General features: G+C 42.3%; 1 long non-coding RNA gene across 1 annotated transcript in view; it reads right to left on the bottom strand.

The window, feature by feature from the left end:
- Window positions 1-265: 265 nt before the first annotated feature.
- LOC134336538 (uncharacterized) overlaps window positions 266-7687 on the bottom strand; it is an 80681-nt gene continuing 73259 nt past the window's right edge. The window contains exon 3 of the long non-coding RNA XR_010015824.1: window positions 266-767. This is a non-coding gene — a long non-coding RNA (uncharacterized LOC134336538). The remainder of the gene's footprint in view (window positions 768-7687) is intronic.

Genomic DNA, 7687 nt, shown 5'->3' with positions numbered 1-7687 from the left:
CCCCTTTGGAACAGCAATGAGGAGAAATTTCTTTAGCCAGAGGGAGGTGAATCTGTGGAATTCACTGCCACAGGCAATTGTGGAGGCCAAATCATTGGGTATATCCAAAGTGGAGGTTGATAGCTTCTTGATTAGCAAGGGTGTCAAAAGATACTGGGAGAAAGTAGGAGAATGGGGTTGAGAGGGATAATAATCAGGCATGATGGAATGGTAGGTAGACTCAATGAGACAAAGGCCTAATTCTGCTTCTATGTATTAGATTATGAGGACACGTAGTCCTCTTTTATTGCCATTTAGTAACGCATGCGTTAAGAAATGATACAATATTTCCTCCGGTGTGAAATCACAAAACACAGGACAGACCAAGACTGAAAAAGCTGACAAAACCACATAATTATAACATATAGTTACAACAGTGCAACAATACCATAACTTGATAAAGAAGTCCATGAGCCACAGTAAAGTTCAAAGTCTCTCTAATGTCCCTCATCTCACGCAGTCGGGAGAGGGAAGAAAAACTCTCCCTGCCATGCCAACCACAATCCGACTCGGAGTCATCCAAAAACTTCGAGCTCTGATCAGCTCTCCGACACCGGGTACTGAGCGCCATCTCTGCCCGAACGATTCAACCTCCTTCTCGGTCACCAAAAGCAGGCAAGGCCGGGGATTTTGAGGCCTACCCTCTGAAAGATTCCCGACCATGCAGTAACGATAGCAGTAAACGAGCGTTTCAGAAATTTCTCCAGATGTTCCTCTTATGGCGATACCTGTATGATCAATGGACATGATATAATATTACTACTGGGGTTCACACAGGAACAGGAAGCAAGCTTTAGTCTCACCCAGTGTTACCAGTACTCTGCCCTTGCTGGGTTCTGGAAATCTCTCAGTTGATGGCCAAGCTTTCAACAAGAGTGTTCAGTACCATTGAATCTCCAATCCAAATTTTAACCTTCATTTAGAAGGTTTATTTTTCTTACACCTTGTGTTTGATGATATCATCAACATTAGATTTTTTATTATCAATGCCAGACAGCAACTGGAGATAGATACACTTCGAAATTGCCATGCTTCACCCAGTATAATGTTGGAAAATAACTTGGCTATTTTTATCCATAATCTTCTTAAAAATAACGATCAAGAATGTGAAAACAACAAGCAAGTGCTATTTAGCACTTGCTGCTGATCTTGCTCAAGAGTGCTGTTAGCAGGTTATTTATCACTGTGGCGTTGTTGTGCGTAATATAATAACTCAACACATTGTGAGGCACCTCAGGCACACATCAATTCAAAGTCCAGATATATGTGCAGGGCCTTGTATGTGATTATATGTCAATCAAACACTAATTAATTTCTGTTCCATTCACGCAGTAATCGAACAAATATTCCAATTGTTTCCATCATGTTTATCAGGATAGATTAGGGCAAGTTCCACTTGAATTCCAGAAATGGAATTTTCTGACACGGCCTTTTAATGGACTTCTATGTAAGGTTTCTACCAACTGTGTCCCTAGCCCAGCCTCTTGTGTCAAGAGACTGTAAGAATGTGGGCAGCATTTTGATGGATGCCATTACTGCCACCGCGGAAAGTTTGTTGGGTACTCCGCCAACGCTGCTGCTGAAAAAGACATATCTGCCATTTCTCAAAGAGCAGGAGGTTTGTCTTCCTCAGAGTCCTCGTTAACAGATGTTTCTCAGTCTGGTCATTAACATATTGTTGTTTGTGGGAACATTGAAAGTCGAGAAGGTGTGAATGAGAAGAGGATGTTTCCAACAGCAGAAGAGGGCACAGCCTCAGAATGCAAGGGCATTCCTTTAGAACAGAGATGAAGAGGAATTTATTTGGCCGGAAGGTGGTGGATCTGTTGAATTCATTGCCACAGACAGCTGTGGAGGTCAAATCATTAGGTATATTTAAAGCAGAGGTTGTTAGCTTTTTGATCACTAAAGTCATCAAAGGTTATGGGTAGAAGGCAGAAGAATGGGGTTGGGAGTGAAAATATATCAGTCATGATGGAATGGGGAGCAGTCTCGATGGAACAGATGGCCTAATTCTGCTCCTATGTCTTATGGTACTTGCAGTTCACAAATGCAAATGATAACACTTCATTTATTTGCGACATTCTGAAAGGAGTGTGGAAAGTGCTTAATAAATGCAGATGGTTTGTTCCTCATCCTTTTAGCATCGTGAAGGGAAGCAGAAGAGTCCGAGTCATCATGGTGGAATGCCCAGACCTTTAACACGGTCTTGTAGTTGTGTCAGGGCATTGCTCCAAGCAGCTACAGAAGGGCTGGAGAGTGATGCAGTGGTGTGTGGTGAAGACCAGAAGGGAAGTTGTTCAGGAGTGAAAGGCAAAAGAAAAGCCGATGGGAAAATGCAAACATATAGATGGGCAGAGAGAAAGTGTGAACAGAAATAGTTGCACGGTTCTCAAGAGGTGCCGTCTAAACTGTTGGGGTACCATGCATTAACTTTGATTTTGTAAACAGAGTACATCATGTTTTACAGGTTTCTGAGCAGAAAATTTTAGGATCCATACTGAAATACAGAAATAAATCCCTTTTGTGGAATTCTGTTGGGGGCAGTAACATACAGGTAACACGAGGGGTGATTGATAAGTTCGTGGCCTAAGGTAGAAGGGGGTCAATTTTAGAAAACGTAGCACATTTATTTTTCTTTCTTTCTTTTTAAATCTTTTTATTGAGTAAGTATACAAAAAAGGTAAGCCATATAAACATTAATACAATGTTAAAGTATAATAAAATTCCAAAAGATAACAATACCAAAAAGAAAATACTACAAACAATGTAATTTAAGCATAAGAAACCAAGATAACATAATAGTATACTAGATTTTATATATATCAATGGAAAAAAAAGAAAAAAAAAACCCCCAAAAAAAACCCACCGTGCAACTAACTAAAAGCAAAGCAAAGCAATGGGCTAACTTGAAACCAAACAGAGTTAAACTTAAAATCACGTCCTCAATCCCAACCTCCATTAAAACAGTGAAAAAAAAACAAGAAGGGTAAATATTACATTAAATGAAAATATCGAATAAAAGGTCCCCAAATCTGTTCAAATTTAAATGAAGAATCATAAAGGTTACTTCTAATTTTCTCCAGATTCAAACATAAAATCGTCTGAGAAAACCAAAAAATGGTAGTTGGAGCATTAAGCTCTTTCCAATGTTGTAAAATACATCTTTTCGCCATTAAAGTAAGAAATGCAATCATTCTACGGGCTGAAGGGGAAAGATTACTAGAAATTTTAGGTAGTCCAAAGATAGCAGTAATAGGGTGAGGAGAGATATCTATATTTAATACCTTAGAAATAATATTGAAAATATCTCTCCAAAAAGTTTCCAAAGTAGGGCAAGACCAAAACATATGAGTTAAAGAGGCTATCTGCCCCGAACATCTATCACAGAAAGGATTAATATGCGAGTAAAAACGCGCTAACTTATCTTTGGACATATGTGCTCTATGAACCACTTTAAATTGAATTAGGGAATGTTTAGCATTTATTTTTCAACATAGTCCCCTCCTACATGTACACACTTAGTCCAGCGGTCGTGGAGCCTACAGATCTTGGACCTCCAGAAAGTGTCCACAGCAGGGGTGATTGATAGGTTCATGGCCTAAAGTAGAAGGAGATGAGTTATACAGCTCTTGTTACATGCACACGCAGTCACATTCTTTGAGTGATTATGTAGAAAGTTTGAAATTAATAACTCATCTCCTTCTAGCTTCGGCCACAAACTTATCAATCACCCCTGATGAGTTATTAACTAATGAGTAATTAACCTCAAACTTTCCACATAATCACTCAAAGAGTTGAACTGCATGTGCATGTAACGAGAGCTGTATAACTCATCTCTTTCTACCTTAGGCCACAAACATCAATCACCCCTCATATAAGGATAGGTGAAGTGAGCTAGAGCTTTTTTCTTTTGGAGAAAAGGAGGATGAGAAAGAGGTGTACAGGATGAAAAACCGCATAAAACAAGAAAATAGCCAGAGATTTCTTTCCCAGGGCAGAAGTGCTAATACCAGGGGGAATCATTTCAAAATGATTGGAGGAAGGTGTGGGGGAATGTCAGAGATAAGTCTTTTTACACGGAGTATGGTGAGTGCATTCTGCCAGGGGTGATACAATAGGGACATTTAAGAAGTTCTTAGATAGGCATGTGGATGATAGGAAAATGAAGGGCTGTGGAGGAGGGAAAGGTGAGATTGATCTTAAAGTTAGTTAAAATGTTGATTTGACATTGTAAGCCAAAGGGGGCCTGTACTATGTTGTAATCTCCTATGTTCTATGTTCTATAACCATTAATGGTTCTTTTCCCTATCAAAAGGTTCATGGGGCTACCATCCTTCTCCTTGAATTCTGAGATCATAGGGTGAGCAGGAGGGAATGGAACTGTGCAGCTCCCTAGTGCACACTGCCAGCAACCAGTAAGGAGCAGTGGAAATAAGAAGGGTGCTGTTTGCCCTTTCTGACAGAGATGACAAGGGAATATTGAAGCAACACTCACAACACACTGGAGGAACTCAACAGGTTGGGCAGCATCCATGGAAACGATCAGTCAACGTTTCGGGCCAGAACCCTTCATCAGGACTGAAGAGGGAAGGGGCAGAGGCCCTATAAAGAAGGTGGGAGGAGGGTGGGAAGGAGAAGGCTGGTAGGTTCCAGGTGAAAAACCAGTAAGGAGAAAGATAAAGGGGTGGGGGAGGGGATAGGCAGGAAAGGTGCACCTTACCACCCTCCCCCCACCTTCTTTATAGGGCCTCTGCCCCTTCCCTCTTCAGTCCTGACAAAGGGTTCCAGCCCGAAACGTTGACTGATCGTTTCCACGGATGCTGCCCGACCTGCTGAGTTCCTCCAGCGTGTTGTGAGTGTTGCTTTGACCCCAGTAGCTGCAGATTATTTTGTGTAAAGGATTACTGAAGACAGGGCAAGCAAGCGGTTGCACTCCATATCATCTCTGTTTATTCCACCAACTGTTTCTATTTTGTCTGTTCTGTGGGTACAAACAAAAGGAAATTTTGTCTTTAGACTCAGGCAATCATTGCAATGGTGAATATTGTTAGAATTCTGATCTGAGGTATTAAAAGTGCACATAAGAAAAGTAATATTTATAAAAGTAACTTACGCAGTTGAAACTCTATCCTTTAGTACTTCTTCCTATTTCAGCATCGAGCTACATATTGAATAACAGCAAAGTTTACATCCAATAGGTACAGCACATGAGCAAAATGGTTCACTACCACCCTTTCAATGGAAAATAGAGATGTGCAGTGTACTGTATGCTGTCCTTAATAGTGATGCCTAGATCACAAAAATGGATATAAAATAAATCTGCCATTTAAAATATTTAATGCCCTTTGAGCAAACAAAATGAGCAATAAGGCCACATAAGGTAAGTGAAGGAAAGTTTAATGGGTAACAGAGGTAGTTTTTTAATACAGAGGGTGGTGGGTGCTGGGAACGCACTGCCAGGAGAGAGGGGGTGTGGCAGAGGCTGACACAATAGGGACATCTAAGAGACTCTTAGATAGGCACATGGATGCTAGTGAAAATAGAACATAGAAATTTTCATCACATTACAGGCCCTTCGGCCCACAATGTTGTACCGACCATGTACCCTACTGTGGAGACTGCCTAGAATTTCCCTACCGCATAGCCCCCTATTTTTCTAAGCTCCATGTACCTATCTAAGAGACTCTTAAAAGACCCTATTGTATCTGCTTCCACCACTGTCGCCTGCAGTGCATTCCATGTACCCACCACTCTCTGTGCGACAAACTGACCCCTAATGTCTCCTTGGTACCTATTTCCAAGCACCTTCAAGCTATGCCCCCTCATGTTAGCCATTTCAGCCCTGGGAAAAAGCCTCTGGCTATGCACATGATCAATGCCTCTCATCATCTTATACACCTCTGTCAGGTCACCTCTCATTTTCCATCACCCTAAGGAGAAAAGGCCAAGTACACTCAACTATTCTCATAAGGTAGGCCTCCAATCCAGGCAACATCCTTGTAAATCTCCTCTGCACTCTCTCTATAGTATCCACATCCTTCCTGTGGTGAGGTGACCAGAAATGAACACAGTACTCCAAGTGGGGTCTGACCAAGGTCTTATATAGCTGTAACATTACCTCACAGCTCTTGAACTCAATCCCACGGTTGATGGAGGCCAACATACCATATGCCTTCTTAACAACTCTGTCAACTGCGCAGCAGCTTTGAGTGCCCTATGGACATGGACCCCAAGATCTCGCTGATCCTCCACACTGCCAAGAGTCTTCCCATTCATATTATATTTTGTCTTCAAATTTGATCTATTGAAATGAACCACTTTACACATATCTGGGTTGAACTCCATCTGCCACTTCTCAGCCCAGATCTGCATCCTATTGATGTCTTGCTGTAGCCTCTGACAACCCTCCAGGCTATCCACAACACCCCCAACCTTTGTGTCATCAGCAAACTTACTAACCCTCCTTTCTACTTCTTCATCCAGGTCCTTTATAAAAATCACAAAGAGGAGGGGTGCCAGAACAGATCCCTGCAGCACACCACTGGTCACCAACCTCCATGCAGAATACAAACCATCTACAAACACCCTTTGCCTTCTGTGGTCAAGCCAATTCTAGATCCACAAAGTAAGGTCTCCTTGGATCCCATGCCTCCTTACTTTCGGAAGGAGCCTCACATGGGGAACCTTGCCTTACTGAAATCCATATACACAACATCTACTGCTCTACCTTCATTAATGGAGAGTTATGGCAACACACACACACAAAATGCTAGAGGAACTCAGCAGGCCAGGCAGCATCTATGGAGAAGAATAAACAGTTGATGCTTTGGTCAAAGACACTTTTCCAGGACTGAGGAGGAAGGGGGAAGATACCAGAATAAAGGGGGGGGGGAGGGGAAGGAGGCTAGCTGGAGGGTGATAGGTGAAGCTAGGTGGGTGGGAAAGCTAAAGGGCTAGAGAAGAAGGAACCTAATAGGAGAGGAGAGTGAACTGTGGGAGAAAGGGATAGAGGAGGGGACCCTTGGGGAAGAAATAAGCAGATAAGAAGAGGTAAAAGATCATAGTGGGGAATAGAGGAAGGGATAGGGGAGAATTTGTTTACTGGACTGAGAAATCGATATTTATGCCAGATGGAATATAAGGTTTTGCTCTTCCACCCTGAGGGTGGCCTTATCTTGGCACAAAAGGAGGCCATGGACCAACATGTCGGAACAGGAATGGGAATCGGAATTAAAGTGCTTAGCCATCGGGAAGTCCCGCTTTTGGCAGATGGTGCAGAAGTGCTCGGTGAAATGTTCCCCCAATTTACGACAGGTCTCCCCAAGGTAGAGGACGCTTATGAGCTATATAGATGGGAAGGGTTAGATTGACTGTGGAGAGGGTTTATATAGGTTGGCACAACATCAGAGCTGAAGAGCTCCTGCTTTGCTGTACTGTTCTACTGTTTAAAGACATTACTGCATTCGGAAGTTCCCACCTGCATCAAAAGGACAACAATTATACCAGAGCAGGGTGAGCTGCCTTAATGATTATCATCCTGCAGCACTCACATCTATGATGATGTGCTTTGAGAGGTTGGTTATGGATAGAATCAACTCCTGCCTCAGCAAGAACCTGGGCCCACTACAAACTGCCTATCGCCACA

This window comes from Mobula hypostoma, chromosome 22 (assembly GCF_963921235.1).
Source record: "Mobula hypostoma chromosome 22, sMobHyp1.1, whole genome shotgun sequence".
NCBI classification, from domain to species: domain Eukaryota; kingdom Metazoa; phylum Chordata; class Chondrichthyes; order Myliobatiformes; family Myliobatidae; genus Mobula; species Mobula hypostoma.
Note: the sequence above shows the minus strand (reverse complement) of the source record. Positions and strands in the feature narration are given on the sequence as shown.